This window comes from Oryzias latipes, chromosome 1 (genome assembly GCF_002234675.1).
Source record: "Oryzias latipes chromosome 1, ASM223467v1".
NCBI lineage: Eukaryota > Metazoa > Chordata > Actinopteri > Beloniformes > Adrianichthyidae > Oryzias > Oryzias latipes.
Genome location: NC_019859.2, coordinates 3,209,520 through 3,227,723, shown reverse-complemented (window position 1 = coordinate 3,227,723; position 18,204 = coordinate 3,209,520). Strand labels below are relative to the sequence as shown.

The 18,204-nt window shown below is 39.4% G+C and overlaps 1 long non-coding RNA gene across 1 annotated transcript; it reads left to right on the top strand.

Annotated features, from left to right (window-relative positions):
• Positions 1–17,034: 17,034 nt before the first annotated feature.
• LOC105357930 lies at positions 17,035–17,660 on the top strand. Its single transcript, XR_002873180.1, has 3 exons — positions 17,035–17,184; positions 17,322–17,404; positions 17,508–17,660. It is a non-coding gene; the product is annotated as an uncharacterized LOC105357930 (long non-coding RNA).
• Positions 17,661–18,204: the final 544 nt, after the last annotated feature.

Genomic DNA, 18,204 nt, shown 5'->3' with positions numbered 1-18,204 from the left:
GCTAACAACATTTTCAGCCACAGCTGAACTTAAACTGGAATAACGAGTGGATTGTGGCAAAATCGTTTTATAAAAATTACAAAGAATATTGTCAGACACAATTTATGATGGATAATAACTTTGGGTTACATAATGGAATGTGAAATTAAAATATGTAGAGCCCGAGCAGATCTCCACTCTACGTAGTTTGTCCAAGTGGGGTTACAGTAGTGTGACGTTACCTTCAGTCAATAGGACCCCGAAGGGTAGTTCCAGGCCGAACGGTTATGGTACCTACAACGGCTGTGGTCGTATTTGGTTTCGTTTGGTTCTGTTTGTTCTGAGTTTTATGTTTTTCTGTATCAGAGTGGCGCTTGTGTTTTTTGTGGATCTTTGGGTTTGTATGTCTTTGTCTGATTATTTTCAGGTTGTGCTGGAAAGGGCGTGGCCTCCCATTGGACCAGCTGGTGGAGGCAGCCTTTAAAGCACCAATTGGACTTCCAGCCTGGGAGAAGGGAGCCTTGCTGCAACCAGTCTCCACTGCAGCTTGGCCCTCTTCTCCATTTTTGTTTTCACTTCACCACCTGTTTAGTTTGTGTTGCACTTTGTTTTAGTATTTTGTATTAGTTTTTTGTAGTTTGTAGTTTTGTGCCCACTCTGTTTAGTCCTTTGGTTTATAGTTATGTCAAGTGAAGCTGTAGGGGATTGCCATTTTGTTTAGTACATGTTTTCTCCTGTTTTTGTTAGGTTAGGGAGGTTAATGTTTTGTCTTTGATTTCCCTTTTCTTTCATCTGCAGGTAAGTTTACTTGTTTCAGTTAGTTGGGGTTTTGTTTGTTATTTTGGCCTTGGTTCACCCTGAAGCCTTTTTGCTTCACTTTTAGTTATTGGTGGTTTATTTATTTGTAAATAAAACTTGGTTATATTTTATGGAGACATTCGTTTGGTGTTTTGTGTTGCAGTCAACTTATTAGCTAAAAACTTTACTTTTTTATGTTATGCCCCCCTAGGTACCCCTAGACACAAAAGGGGGCGTAACACACAGGGTAAAAGAAATAAAAAAAAGAAATATGACAGAGCTGATGATGTTGGTTAACGTGGGTCACTGGGAGCAGCTAACGTTGCATTGTCTAACGGCAGCAGGTAGAAACGACCTGCGGTGTCGCTCCTTCAGACACTTAGGATGTCTCAGTCTGACGCTGACTTAAAAAGTGAGGTGGGGATGGGATCAAGAGAACACGTTTTTGGTTTCATTTGGGACCTTCTGCTTCTGAAACTTTTTAACGACATCTCGTTCACAGATCTTTGGGGCAGATGGGGGTGGGGGTTGAGATTGCAGGTAGATTCTGTGTGATGCAAATGGTGGCTGAGGAGAAAGATAAAGTTGATTTATTGATCATGCTTACAGCGCCCCCTTTTGGTGAAAATAGAAATTCAGCCAAAAATTTTCTTTTTTTAAAGTTCAAAGAAACTCTTTAATAACAATCAAAATTCCTGTGAACACTGAAGCCTTTAGCAGATGTTTGTGCGTTTCTGAAGATTAGGTTGTGGTCGTGAGGCCGTGACTTGGATCAATCAATCAATCAATTTATTATTTGTATAGCCCTTTTTAAGCAGAAGCAACCAAAGTGCTTAACATAAAATCACATCACATCAAATCAGAGACAATATTATACAATAAAGACTCAATAAAAGCAATAAAACAGTAAAAGAATAAAATTAACAAGCTGACCCACTAAATCCGCTCACTGGAGTTAAAAGCCTGGCTAAAAAGATGAGTTTTTAAAAGTGACTTAAAATCACTTACGGTTCTGGCAGACCTCACAGAGAAGGGGAGAGCATTCCAGTGTTTAGGACCTGCAACTGAAAAGGCTCCGTCTCCCCGAGTCACAAGCCGAGTCCTGGGAACCATTAAAAGCATTTGATCTTCAGATCTTAGGACTCGATGTGGACGATACACATGTAACAGCTCAGAGAGATACAGAGGTGCCAGACCACTCAAACATTTAAAAACCAATGGTAAAATCTTAAAAGTTATCCTAAAAGACACAGGCAGCCAGTGAAGAGAGCATAAAAGTAGAGTGATATGCTCACACCGTCTGGTCCCCGTTAACAGGCGGGCCGTCGAATTCTGAACCAGCTGGAGACGGCGGAGCAGAGACTGGTCAATGCCACTGTAGAGAGTTATAGTAGTCCAGTCTGGAGAAGATTAAAGCATGCATTACTTGTTCAACAGCATGAGGAGGTAGATATGGCTTAACTTTGCTTATTAGCCTCAAGTGATAAAAACTAGACTGGACTACTGCACTGACCTGCCTGTCAAATTTGAAATGCATGTCAAGGTTTACCTTAAGATTCCTAATCTGAATGCGACGTCTTGACGCTTCCTTTGTGCGAAGCGGGTGGTGGAGTGTGTGTGTGTGATACGAAAAACCCAGAGGTGGAGGGGAGCCCCGCCTTCCATGTCCTGAGGCGCGTGACTGGAGGGATACTCACTGGAGAGGTCGACCCCAGGCATTAAGTCTGGCGGGGAGGAGAAGACGCACCCTCTGTTTGGAATCCGTGACCCCCTTCAGCTGCCTTTTTAGCCGATTTTAACTGTCCTTGGACTTCCAGCATTTCTTTTAGTGTCTTCTAACTTGTTCAAGGTTTTTTAGCTTTTTCACAGTTTTAATCTCCCCCTGGAGTTTTATAATTATTTTATTCTCTTTTTAGTGTTTTTAAACGCAACTCGTGGCCATCCACATTTCTATCGTCAGAAATAAACTGTCATTGTTGCGCCCTTGAAAATAGACAGGACTTTGTCTTCTTTTTGGCAACTTTATTCACCCCGGACTTAGTATAAGCTCTGGCTGCTTCTGAGGCAGCCAGAGCAAGAAAAGAAATGTGATGATGGCATACACATCAAAAGCGCGTCTCAATTCTGCACATGCGCACATTGCAAACATGGGGACTGCTGTATTTTCAAAATAAGAGTATAGTAAATAACTAAAATGAGAAATGATTCTCACATCTTTCTTGGGCCATGCCTAAATTAAAGTAAATAAACATAGAATTTTCTGGCTGCAATACCCTTCCCCCACAAAAATACAAAAAAATGTGTTATAACATTTTCAATTCTCCTCCGTACCATTATACGCAACACATCAAACAACCTTGAAAACAAGACGACTGAGTTTACAAATACATGAGCACATTAAATATTGGGTTGTCTTGCCGTCTCTCTTCAGCATCTGTCTGCCTCTTTGTTCTTCTAATGGTAATAATAAGGGGCTGTCCATATGTCCATTGATATGAAAGGGGTGATTCGGCCATAGAAAGTATTGGTGGGCCCCCCAAAATCTTCACAAAAGGGACAAGGTAATTACCTGTTTAGTCCCATCATTATATATTTTTTAAAACATTTAATACCATGCATTAATTTTTTTCACTAACTTTGCGTACATTACTCACTAAAAATGTCTACTCATAGCCCATATCTGTATTAATATAAACCCAAATTACTGTCCAGAAAATCTGCATCCTTGTTATCTAGATGCCTAACCATTACCATCCGGGCTATCTCTCTAACTGAACTGCAAAATCTGTTGGACAAAAGGTGTCATGTTCAACATCTTAGCTGTTGGGAATGTCTCCACCCGGACCAGATACGCCCATGTCAACATCAAACAGACACCTAACCCAACTCATTCATCACTGAGAAAACTTACACCTGCATCTTCGTTTGGTCTCCAAGCTCCAGAAACCAAGCCAAAGACACAACTGGTATGGACTGATCTTGAATTAAGAATTTATTTTATGTTGAATGCTGGTTATTGGTTATAAGTTGAATTTATGACCATTTTGATGTTTCTGACACGTTAAGTTCTGAAATGTTAAATTGAAATTCTGATTTATGTCTTTTAAGGTTTTCAACCTATCATGTTCATCTAATATCAGGGGGGTATTCCAGAAAGCAGGTTATGCTAGCTCCCCCGGTAAGTTTGAGGCTAAGGAAGTTGATAACCTCAGCTTTCGGTTCCAGAAATGGAGGTATGTTTCAGGGTAGGTCAAGTTACCATGGCAAATAATGCTCTGAATATAACCTGGTCCGGAGCAGGTTTAGTTGAAGGTTAGTTTGTTTACAGAGAGGTGAAGCAGCATGGCATGTCCATTTGAAGATGATTTAGTGGATGAAGAAGCTCAGATAATACTTTTTTCACCATGAGAGAGTGATAAGACCACATATGGATGTTGAAAAGATACACTTTTTTACTTTTATCTAACTTAATTATTTCCTTCAGTTAAGATAAATCATTTTTTTTTGGTAAGTCAGTTTAATAATAACACATAGTTTTCAGACAGTTATTTTGCTTTCATTCAAATTAATTCAATTAAATAGGTGTAACTTTGGTGCTGCTGTTAGATCGGCACCGCAAAGGATTCTGGGATATCATTTCCTTTGCCTGTCTGGACGGATTTGGGTTTAAGTGTGGGTTTTTGACCAAATGTGTTTAGTTGTTTAGCTGTTTTATTGTGTTTTGCCGAGTTATTTTGTCCTACTAAGCTTACGTTGTCATGGTGCCTGCCAGTCTCCTCCCCCTTCCAGACCTGCTCTGCTCCTGACTCCAGCTGTGACTAATCAACTCATCAACTCACCTGTTCGTTCGTTAACCCTGATGGTGCCAAGTCATTCAGTGCTCCACGTCTGGCTCCCTTGTCTAGAACCACGCTAACCTCGTTTGTCTTGTGCCTCAGGTTTTTTCATGCCACGATTGTCACCTGGAACCTACACCACCTTGAGCTGCAGCTACCTTCCAGACGCCGACGCTCTTTGGCCACAGCACGCACTGGTTCTGGCTTCACTGGTCCTCCAGCCTCGCCACTCACAAGAACTCCAGCAACACCCCTCCTCAAGACCTTCAGTCACACCACTCTCAAGATCTCCAGTAGCGCTGCAGCTGCACCTCTGTCAGCAAGAGCTACAGCTCGCTCAGGCTTCTCCACCACGCTCAAAGCCACGCCTTCTAGTCTTGACCTAGCCACGCTCCTCCAAGCCTTCGCCATATACAGTGACATTAAATTACATTTATCCACTTACCTGTCTCCTCGTACTGGGTTCCAGCATCTGGGTCCGTCTCGTGTTCTGACCATGACATACGTCTCTGCACCATGAGTGAGAGTGAAGGAGAGGATGATGAGTTTATATAGCACCCCTTAGATTATATGGAAGCGATTTATGTAACATAAATAAAAAGCAAAGTCAAAACCAGAAATGCTTTTTCATTTTCAAAATGAAGCTGCATTTTTTGACTCAAAAATATAATGAAAAAGCAATCCACCAAAATGCTTTTTCATTTCCTTCCTCAACACAGCTTATTCTGTCACTTAATTAAAATTAAAATTAAAATGGTATTTGACATTTAATTTTTAAGACGTTCTCTGGTAAATGTGTAGCATAATTCATTTAGAAATGTCTAATTTGACCATTAAAATGGATTAATAGAAATGCTTTTTAATTTTCAAAATGAAGCTGCATTTTTTGACTCAAAATTAAAAAGAAAAAGCAATACTTCAAAATGCTTTATCATTTCCTTCCTCAATACAGCTTATTCTGTCACTTAATTAAAATTAAAATTAAAATGGTATTTGACATTTAATTTTTAAGACGTTCTCTGGTAAATGTGTACCAAAAGTCATTTAGAAATGTCTTATTTGACAATTAAAATGGATTAACAGAAATGCTTTTTAATTTTCAAAATGTAGCTGCATTTTTTTGACTCAAAATTAAAAAGAAAAAGCAATATTTCAAAATGCTTTTTCATTTTATACTTAAAACCGCTTATTCTGTGTCATAATTAAAACGAAAATGCAAAGAGGGGATTGCATTTGCATTTTAACATCCACCCCGCGCACGTTGTCACAATATTCAATTCGAAAATGCAATAGCAGAGGGGAGGCGGGGCGATGACGTCACTGCTTTCTCTGCGTGTCCGGCTGCTGACTGACGCACACACACGCACCAGGAGCAGACTGTGTTAGCGGCAGAGACGAGGGTTTTGTGATGGTTGTGAACTTCTGATGAGTTTCCACAGCTTCTCAGGACTAAGTAGCTGCATGTCCTTCTTCTGCGGTCCTCCTCCGGACGCACCGCGGACAAGTTTTTGTTCTGCGGACCGCCAGCTGCCTTCGCACAGCGGAGCGCGAAGCTCCAGATTGCTGGAGGCGGAAATGCTGCTGCGATCTGAGAAACCATCATATTAATTTGTGTTTCCAGTGGTGTCCAGAACAAAATAAAGACTAAAGTAATTCCCAGATATTTACACCTTGATCTGCAGCTTCGCGGTGAAATTGCTGTTTGAGTTATTAAGATCCAGGAATCCAGGTTTGAGCAGGCCAGGTCCAGCGGTTTTTGAACAGGACCCGGTTTTACGTGATCTTAATGTGAAAAATGCAGCAGAATGTTCCTTTAGCTCCCTCGCGAATCAGAAGCTGTGAATCGTAACCCAACTTTAGCGTCGTCTGACCGCACGGATTTAAAAACATATGATCGAGCAGAGCAGGCCGTAAAATATCAGCATAACTGTAATAAAAGCACATTATGAAGATAGTCTCCTGCAACTTCGCGCTGAGTGAGTGTTTTGGTCCAACCAGCAACGTTTAGCATAGAGAAATCTGCTGTCTGATGATGGAGCTCCAGCTGTCATCAAACAGCAAATTCACCCCGAAGCTGCAGATCAAGGTGTAAATATCTGTGAATTACATCAGTCTTTATTTTGTTCTGGACACCACTGGAAACACAAATTCATATCATGGTTTCTCAGATCGCAGCAGCATTTCCGCCTTCGATCATCGGAGCTTCGCGCCCCTCTGTGCGAAGGCAGCTGGCGGTCCGAAGAAAAAAGCTTGTCCGCGGTGCGTCCGGAGGAGGACCGCAGAAGAAGGACATGCAGCTACTTAGTCCTGAGAAGCTGTGGAAACTCATCAGAAGTTCACAACCATCACAAAACCCTCGTCTCTGCCGCTAACACAGTCTGCTCCTGGTGCGTGTGTGTGCGTCTATGAGGTGCCGTGTAGGACATAATTCAGAATTAGCATTCACAAACACATTTGAAATCTCTCACACACACTAGTGAAATGCTTGTATACATACAACTGAAAATGTTTTCATTCACATACACATGTGAAAATCCTCTCACATACACATGTGAAAATGCTCTCACATACACTACTGAAATTTTCGACAGAAACGGAAGGCATTTCAGTAGAAACGGAAGTTGGCTGATTATCGCGAGATAATCATACGTCTGAATCATTCGAAAATGGCAGCCGGTTGCGCAAGGAAAACCACCGAAACGTGTAAGTATATTAAAAAATATCCAGTATCTGTTGTAAAATATATTTGTAAATACTTAAGATGATGTGTTTAATATGTTATATTCCTCAATCGACAACCTAGATTGTTTTGAAGCTCATCAATTTCAGTAATGCTAAAGCTAACGCTAACGCGAATTAGCGCCGAAGGCTAAAAACAAACGCTAGATATTACATCAAAAAGAAAATAGTATTTGGTTCATTGTTCCTAATAAAATATTTTCCAGCCTAGGAGGGATCCAATTTTTACTCAGTTGTGATTTTGATAATAAGAAACTTCCCATCCAACTCTCGTCTTTTCATCAGCAAGTTCTCATGTATTGGAAGCTCATTTATAAACACAATTACAGTCCACACAACACTCCCATATGGAACTGCAGATACATCACTATCAGAAACAAATCCATCTTTGTTCCAACATGGTTTGAAAATGGAATTTGGTCTTTAATGCATCTTCTTAATGACAATGCCACTCTCATGTCTTTTGATGATTTCACAGCTAAATATGGTTCACTAACGAATAGAAAAGATTTTGAAAAAATTATTAAGGCCATTCCTCAAAATGTTGTGAGCTCAGTTTCTGATATGTTTCATAATGACATCTACAGACATCCTACTGTCCCCAAGCTTCTGATTAATGGACACAACATAGCAACTGCCAAACTCCCAAACCTTCAAATCAGAGAGTATTTTAATGTAACGTCATTTCCCTACATCTCAAATCCAAATTATATAACCCAATATTTTAATCATTCAAAAAAGAAACAAATACGAACTAAATATTTAAAACTCCCCATTCCTCCTAAAGCCAAGGAAGTTCACTTTAAGACCTTTTCAGGTATTTACCCTTCCAAGGAATTATTAAGAAAACGGTTTGGAATTCCTGAAAATTGTTGTTCTTTTTGTCATGTGGAGATTGAAACAACTGAGCATCTTTTCTTTGAATGTTTTTATTCTGATGTCTTTTGGAATAGTTTAAATTATTGGCTTTTCCCCAAGATTCCACTTTTAGCAGACTTTTCTATTAAGGATATCATTTTTGGGTTTATTTTAGAAAACAAGAACACAGAACTTCTTCTGAATGTTGTAATTATTTTGGGTAAATTCTATATACATAAATGCCGTTTCCTTAAAATCAAACCTTTTTTTTCTACATTTCATAAAGAACTCTGCTCTTTTTTTTCATCTGTAAACTTCATGGAAAACAAACTTGCTATGGAACTTCAAAGTATCATATGTAAATTACAGCTTCTTGATAGCCCCCTAAGTTAAGATTAATTACAATGTCTATGTAACCCCCCCCCCCCCCTTTTTTTTTTTTTTTAAATTTATTTTTTATTTTAATGTCTTGTATTTATTTTATTTTATTTTTCTGTATTATTGGTAAAAAAAAAATTATATTGTCTTTATTCTGGAAAAAAAAAAAAATATCAACAGTATTCGAATTTCAGAGAAGCAAAAAGCAATCAGAACATTGTCTGTATGTGATAGATTCAGTATTTTTTCATAGAGTTTAACCCCCTGGCTTATTTCTATTTCTACTCGTGTTCCTCTGTATGTTACAGATGTTTATTTGATATATGCTGTTGTGTTTTTTTTTTGATTGCATACCTAAAAGTACTTTCTTGTAAAATGGCATAATGTGCAATAAAGTTGTTAAAAAAAAAAAAAAAAAAAAAAAAAAAAAAAAAAAAAAAAAAATATTACATCAAAAAGCAGTGACTTCTAACCGTAGTCACAAGTTATTAACACATGTTTTAAATGTGTTCATATATGTAGGGACAGACGAGGATGAGGAAAATCCGATCCATTTGCGGATGGAGAAAGATAGCCTGTTTGTTTTCAAGCTAGCTCGTGCCAGATGGGTAGAGACACATGATCAGATTTGACTTCATTTTAATAAACGGTTAATCGTTTTCGTACTGGGTTAAAGGTTTATGTTAAAGAGCCAGAAGAGAGAGGAGGAAAGGGCTAGAAGGGAGGAACAGCGACAGGAGAGTCTGTTAAGTTTACTTGAGTTGAAATTATTGTTCTAAAATTTTAAAATGTAATGCAGCCATTGTTTTTCCAATTTGTTTAATAAATGTATGAACAAAAATGAATAATTTACATGTATTATTTAAATCTGAGCTATTTTTAACAATCTCAAAAGGATTTTCATATAAATATCAGATGTACATATTTAGAATTTCGTTTTATATGTTAATATTTATTTTTATACATGTTAACAATAATCCTGGTCTGTGTCACAGTTGGAGCTGAAAGGAAAGCAAAGATTTGTCCTTGCAGACAGACGTGACTCTGCTCGTCCTGCATGTTCCTGGTGTTGTCCTGCTGTGGCTCAACATCTGTGGCTCCAAGCAGTCCCCTTCTCTGATGCACATATTGTGCAGAACTGAACTGCAGGCAATGATTTTCATTGCAAAGGTTGGTTTTACTTCCAGTGCCCCCAGAAATATTGCTCTCCTCCTCATCTTTATCATGCCAAATGCTCTCTTCACAACAGAGCGTGTTCTGGAGTGGTTCTGGTTGTAACTGCCTCAATGGCATTCCTCATGGGTTCCCTGTAGGGTGTCAGCAGCATGATGGGATGTGCAATGCAGGGATACCCACCATCACCCAAAAGGATCCTTCAGGTGGGTAATGTTTGATTTACATAAATTGGGCTTTTACGTAGAACCCGTGAATCATGGATTGATCCTGGATTCCCAACAAAAATATCTATAAATTTGGCATTAGAGTCACATACAGCATGCATTTTAATGGAATAAAAAAGCTTCCTGTTAAAACAACAGCTGCATTTTCTTTTAGGGCCTTTATTCTTATGTGGCAGGTATCAATGCTCCTTGTGACCCTTTGGAAGGAGAAAGACCAAACGAGCTGCTAAAATCCAGAGGCGACTTATGGTAGTTCATTCCCACTGGGAAGCTGGGTGACCCTGCTCATCAGCTGGAGGATGCGGTCTGCCGTCCTGTGGACAACATCGCTCACGGTGGACCGTGTCATGTCAAAGACTCTGGCTACCACACTGTAAGATGTGCCACACGCCAGCCAGAAAAGAAACACCAGGACGTCAGTCTCCTGTGACCCCCCAGAGTGTGAGGAACCCGAAGCTGATGATTCAGGACCATCGACCCAGATGCTCGATGGTCCTGCGGGTCAACCGAAAATCCAGTCTTGTGTCGGACTGACCGTCAGCGTAAAGGGCCAGGACAGACACCTTTGTGTTGGTAAAGCAGTAGAGACGTGGAAGACCCTGGAAAATGCAACATTAATTATTTCATTGAGGAAATTAAATCACATTTTTTTAATGTTTCTATTTATTTTGATGTCTTACATTTTAGATTATGAAGTATTTATTAATTCTGGAAAATCTCGTGGTTTTTATTTGGCTGGGTTTTTGGATTTTCATTTAAACTTTTAAAAATGAAAGTTTTTGTTTTGTTTTTGTTTAAAACAAGTGATATGGTTTGACTCTGAATAAAAAATTCTAAACTTTGAACTCACAAGTGTTTCATGTAATTGGACTACACAACTCACTTGAAAAAGAATGTTAAACTCTTACCCAGCAGACTGTGTAACCTTGAGCATGATTAGTAACAAAGTTTAAGTTAAAGTTTAAGTTTAACTAAAAAAAAAGCTTTAAGTTTAACTCACAAGTTATTCTGTCTGGTCAGGGCATCCAGAGGAAATCTTCTGAGATGTCTGCTTGTCCTTGCCGTCCTGTGATGCTGCATATCTGCTCGTTTTCAGTTTGATCTCACGAAAAACGGTTGAATTATTGCCAGGAAAACGGACAGATTCATTTTCAAAGCCATTTTCAGTAAGGTGTAAGAAAACTACAGAAAAAAATGCCTCCTTGCAAGAGCCCGTTAATCGTTCAGCGGCACAAAAACAAAATAAATATTGGCATGAAAAAATAACTTGGGGGTTTATTTATGAACAAATACATTAAATCAACACCAAAGTGTTTGTAATTTAATTATTTATAAATCAGTCACGTTTTCCATGATCAGAACACAGCAGATTCATAAATAGTCTTTGTAAAATGTTCATATTTATTATGTTTTTACTCTGACAAATAAGTGTCATTCTCTGCGTTAAATAGGAGTAGTTCGCCTCCAGACCAGGTGGTGGCGGTAATGCGCCACTTTGTTTCCGTGTCAAGCGCGTTATGAACAACACCCAAAAGAAAAAAGTACTAAGCACGGGTGTCTGAAATGCTTTTAAATTCAGATTACTATATAGAGAACTATATAGTTCTGCACTATATAGGGTTTTAGTAGTTAGGGATCAGGGCAGGAATTCGGACACAAGTTCATTTCCACTGAAATGCCTTCAGTCGACCAACTTCGTTTCTAACAATAAAGTAAAAAAAAAAACGTTGTTTCTACTGAAATGCCTTCCGTTTCTATTGAAATTTTCACATGTGTATGTGAGAGCATTTTGGATAGTGTGTGTGAGAGCATTTTCAGTAGTGTGTGTGAGAGCATTTTCAGTAGTGTGTGTGAGAGCATTTTCAGTAGTGTGTGTGAGAGCATTTTCAGTAGTGTATGTGAGAGATTTCACATGTGTATGTGAATGAATACATTTTCAGTTGTATGTATACAAGCATTTCACTAGTGTGTGTGAGAGATTTCACATGTGTTTATGAATGCTAATTCTGAATAATGTCCTACACGGCACCTCATATGCGTCAGTCAGCAGCCGGACACACAGAGAGAGCAGTGACGTCATCGCCCCGCCTCCCCTCTGCTAATGCTTTTTCTACATGATTATTGTGACAAGGTGCGCGGGGTGGATGTTAAAATGCAAATACAATCCCCTCTTTGCATTTTCGTTTTAATTATGACACAGAATAAGCTGTTTTAGGTGTATAATGAAAAAGCATTTTGAAATATTGCTTTTTCTTTTTAATTTTGAGTCAAAAATGCAGCTACATTTTGAAAATTAAAAAGCATTTCTGTTAATCCATTTTAATTGTCAAATTAGACATTTCTAAATGAATTTTGGTACACATTTACCAGGGACCTTTTTGAAAATGAAATGTCAAATACCATTTTATTTATCATTTTAATTAAGTGACAGAATAAGCTGTATTGAGGAAGGAAATGATAAAGCATTTTGAAGTATTGCTTTTTCTTTTTAATTTTGAGTCAAAAAATGCAGTTTCAGGCTAGTTTAAACATGCTTCCTGGAATACCCCCCAGGGAGCTACCTGCCAAAATAAATACAATGACAAGGCAAAATAAATGTGTGATTGAGTTGATTCCATGTCCTTTGGAAAAACATGGTCTATCAAGTCAGACAGGAGCTGGGGGAGACCAAAAGACTCGACAAAAGGTGTAACACTAATCAAGCTGTTAAGATGACCCACTTTACTATTATAACTTTAGTATTTGTTATCATGAAAAGGATACATCAGGGGTGATGGTCTGATGTAGGGGTCACAGTTGCCTCACGTAGAATGCGTGTGTGTGCTCTCACCCAGATCATTCTCCTAGCCTGTTAATATCCTTATTCATTTTATTTATTCATCCCATCTTTCAACCCCTTACACAGATAACAGAAAACCAATAGCGGCGCAGATTTTGTGTTTGTTTTCAAGCATTGAGCCGGGGCCCCCTTTAAATTTGCCTTGGGCAATCGTCTGTACGGGCTGTACCTAAAACCGCTACTGATTATGAGGATCGACCGGTAAATTAAGAGCTTTGCTTTCTGCCTCAGCTCTCTCTTCACCACTATGTTCTTTTTAACTGAGCTTTAAGTGGATCTCTATGAAGGTAATTATGTTCCAAAACAGACGAACTTGTAGGTTTGATATGAGAACTTGTAAAATAGAATGTGAGAACTTACACACCAAAAATCTTCTTCTGTAAAGTTTGACAGACAAAATTACAATTGACAAATTCCCATTTGCATGTGTTCGTTGAGAGTTACAACGTCAAATCTGTGATAACTGCTCAAATGTGCTCATGTATGTGCTCGAATCTGTTGGCGCAAATCACAAGTGCCATACAACTGCACTCACACTTCTTTTTTTTCTTAACTTGTTCTGTCCAACAGCTGAGCAAACAGATTAGAGCTGAAGGCCTTTTGTGTTGGACAGGTTTTACTGGGTTAGGAGGGGGGATAAAGCAGACAGGGAGCAGTGTGGTAGTGTGCACATGGGGGTGGAGATACATGCATGCTGCTGGAGAGAACCGTGTGTTCCCAGCCAGACCAGGAGAAGGGCGGAGAGACCCCAGGCCCAGATCGCCCCCGGCAATGGGACCCAAGCAGCCCAAGTGGGTGGGAGTAGGGGACCGCCCACCCACCCATCCAGGCGCAGAGGGGGCCCCCCCGGCGCCGAGAGGCATGGGCGAAACCGGCCTATGGGCCCCCAGTTCACAGGACAGGTGTGCATAGCCGTACCAGGCGGCAGCCATGGGGGCCACCGGGTGCCGGACACCGAGACACGGGCCAAGCACGAGGCCAGGGCCCCGAGAACCCATGAACCGCCCACCACCCGACCAGAGCCCCGTCTCCGCAAGCCAGCCCCGGCACCCGACCCAAGCAACCCAGAGATCACCGCACTTACTGTTACTGTGTAATAAAACTGTTAAATAAAGATTCAACTAATTTGAAATTTTGCTTGCACCTTTCAGGATGCTGAAAATGACAAAAAAGAGCTGCCTATGCAGCATCAAAAAGAGGTCTCTGATAAACTTGGTGAGGCTGAGGGGTTGCTGAACGAACTTTTCCTGAATATGGACAATATCAAAAGGCTTAATCATCCACAGGCTGAGAAGATTCAAAGAGAGTGAGTAGAAAGAGAGAGCTGACGACGACTGAGGACCAGTGCGTTTAGCAAACGGGGTAGCAGAAAGATGCTGAATCTACGTCTTGGTGTCCTGCAGTATTATCCACATGCATGGCCGCTGGCTGTCGGTCTGCTCCTTCTACCGAGACGTCTATGAGAAGATCGACGTGTCACCAGTGCCTCGGGGCCTGTGGTCGTTCAGAATGAAGTAAGTGCAGTCACAACACCAAGAAAAGCAGTCACAACCTTTAAAAACGTCCTGTATGCTTGAAATTGCAGACATCTATGAATCCTACATTTGTAACCTGAACAGAATCTAGAGAGGAATCTACAGTTTACCACGACTCTGTGACAGTGATGCAGTTCATCTGCAGATGATGCCACCAATGAGCTAAATCTGAGACGCGTTTGCTCAATCTGTGACCACAGTTGGAGCATTAAACACAGAATCGTTTTAGGAACCTGTTCTTTAATCTGTTTAACATTTGGGTAAATGCTTCCATCTTTTGTAAATATTGGACCACAAGTTAACATTGAAAGTCTTCACATTGAGTGGTCTCTTTCTAATGGAGGCAAAACTGGTAGAAGTCTCCCACTGCAATGATCTTTACCTCAACAAATTAACAAAAGCCCTCCCCGTCTGTCTAATTTGACGCAGTCTGCTGTGAACACAAGCCAAATGTTTGTGATCCACAAAAGAAAAGTAGTTAATTCTCAGGATCTTTAGTTCACTGTATTTCTCCCCAACAGTGTTTAACTTTTCCTCTCCCAAAGGAGAAGAACGAACAAAACCGAGCTGACGAACCGCCGCCAACAAGCCCTTCAGTATGTCCTGCTAGAAAGCTTGGTCAACCACCAATTATTTTCAATGACATCTGCTACTGTTCAAGTCTCCTCTATCTCTTTAACTTTTCTTTTTTCTCTGTAAAACAGACAGACTTGAAAAAACCTGCTCTACCTCACCATGTACCGAGCAAAAAGTCTTTCCTCAACACTCTGTTCAGACCTGATGTAAGGAGGCAGGATCCTGTTGTTAAACTAATGAGACAAAAACAGGAAAAGACTTGGCTTCATTTTCTGTCAGACAGTAACTAACAGTAACTACCAGTTTACCTTGACTATTGCAGGAGCCAAATTTTAAATGTCTCCAGATTAATGGTCATTCATTTCCTGCCTGATATCCACCAGCATTAGGACATGTTTCCTGAATCATGCAATGACTCTGTCCTTCAAAAAGATTATCTTCTTTCTCAATGGCTGCTTTTTACACAGACTGTCAATTTCTTAAATTTCCTTTTCTTGATAAAAATCATTTTAAACTCTGTCTTTACACAAATATTACGTTTTAAACCCTGCAGAGGTTACATGGTAGCCCATTAGTTGTTAGCATTGTATTGGCCTGTTACTGGACCGTGAACACAGTTCTGTCCTTTGGGTAATGCCAACATTTACATAAATGGAATGTCTAACACTATTAAATGGTGCTCTAAACTAATTTACACAATTACCTACCTGACAATACAGGTAGAACAAGATTAACTCATTTTTAAGTAAGCGTGATAACTTTGACGTGTTCAGAGCTTCGCTTTAGGCGTCTCTCAACAAAATCATTGATTAGAAACGGAAGCCATTAATTACATCAGGTTTGTTCTTATTCTGTTTATCAGAAATTACCTTTGGTAAAAAATAAAAAGTTTAAAATATTTATTTCTGTGTAAAAGCAAATGTGTTAAAAGAGTGGTGTTGGACATAATGTTCTCTTCCTTTCATATAAAAGCTCCCAACACTCTTCAGAAATATGATGGGAGAAAACAACCAGATCAACATGTTTGATGATGACTCCTTACTGGACTGGACGGAGATTGGCAAAGGAGGGTTTGGCAGTGTGTACAAGGCCAGGCATAACAGAATGGGACATGATGTGGCCATTAAGATACTGCATGATGTCAGGTAAATGTACACGTTTTATTGAACCTCACTAATTGTATGCTGCATCATCTACTCCACAGTCTACTAGTTAATGACTCAGAACATGTTTTTCTGTTGCAGTGTGGAGGAATCATTGTTAAAGGAGGCTACATTTCAGAAAGTGTTCTCCTGCAAATTTGTCCTGAGGGTTTATGGGATGTATAAGGGAAATGGAAAAGTCAAGCAAAAAGGAATAGTCATGGAGTTCATGACCAGAGGATCTATTATGGATCTATGCAAAAACCTACGAGGTCCTCCTCCGTTTCCTCTGGCCTGCCGTTTGATCCAGGAAGTGGCTTCAGGAATGCGATTCCTCCATTCAATGGGTATCTTGCACCGCGACCTAAAACTGCAGAATGTAATGCTGTCTGAGGAACTTCATGCCAAGGTAAAATGCATCTAATTAATAGTGGGTTAATAGTATAAATGTAATTGTTTTATTTGCATGCTACTCTTTAGCTGGCAGATTTTGGTCTGTGCACAATGTCTGCCACCTGTTGCCCCAGCAATGAAGAAGAAATAGAGAATTCAGGCACAGTAAAGTACATGCCACCTGAAGCTTATGACATCAACTACAAACCTGTTCGCTCTTATGACGTCTGCAGGTACACAAAGCTAAATGGATCTTCTTTCAAGAAGTTTCTTGCTATTTATCTTTTTTGGATACGACTAAATAACGTCATATTATAATATGAAAACATAATATAGAAATCATGTAAAACGGATTTTCTGTTTTTTTCAGTTTTGCCATTTTTCTCCGGGCCATACTCTCTGGAGAAGAACCTTTCCCCAGTGAGTTCAATCAGTTTTATTATTAATAATACATGTCATAAAAATAAAGAGAAATTGAAAGATCTGACATCCTTTAATCTGTAAAATAAACACATTTTCATCTCTCCTTCTGTGTTTTCATTGCTTAAAACAAAGCTGCTCATCCAACACGTTTGCGCAAGTTTGTCGCTAAAGGTCAAAGACCCACTCTTGATGAGTTAACAAAGACGGATAAAGCAGGAATGAGTGATCTGCTCGATCTAATGCAGAAGTGCTGGAACGGTGATCCAACCCAGAGGCCAACATTTGAAGGTATGAGATCATTTTAATTACAGATATGTTCAAAGTTATCTCAAAATCATGGTCTTCTCTGCCTAACACAGCTGGAAATTTTTCAGCACTGATTTTGTTATTTCTTCTTTTCTCCTTCAATTAAAATAATTATTTAGAGATTACTCCCATGGTGGAGAACGTGTACTCAAAGCATAAATCCAAAATTAATTATGAGGTCTACGAGGTTCTAAAACAGCTGGTAAGAAAAATAAAGTTTTGAATAAAAATACCTCATTTGAAAATAAATGAGTGGTTATTTTTTCTTTCTTCTTATTTCTTCACACGTTTTTTTTTTCTTTCAGGAAAGTGACCCTCTGGAACCTCAACATAATCCGTTAACCAGCAACAAAATCAGTTTACCAGCAACTCCACCATAGTTTGATACTGCAGTAAATTGTAAGCCTGGGTATTATTTTCCAGATATTGATTAGATTTGATTCACAAGAGCCTGGATCAATCCCTTCTCAATTTTTTGGCTGTTTGTTTTTTTAATTTTATTTTATTCTTGCTATCTGCTCGATTTGATTCAATTTTGAACTTATACGGTTTATATGTTTAGGCATATTTGTACAGAAATACATAAAGAAGATACTTATGTTTTAAAGAACATTTTTTAGTGAAATAATAAACCAATCAGATTGTTAACAAATGGAGGAGCTCCAACAAATATGTGTAGATCATTATGTTCCACCTCTCCTAGAGAGCGTTTCAGTTTGGCCACTTTATTACACCTTATTTCAGAAGATTTGAACAAATAACTGTGCTTTAGACCACAAATGGTTAGGTTAAAAAAGTTTCATTAAAACAGTTTGGAAAATTCATGCCTGTGAGTATATAAAGAGAAAAACTCAACCCCCACTCCACATCAGAGGTGAGGAGGTGGAACAGACCGACTCCGTCAGGTTTCTTGGCATCCACATCTCCAAGAACCTGACATGGACACTGAACACCTCCAAACTGGTGAAAAGAGCCCATCAGAGGCTGTTATTCCTGAGGAAG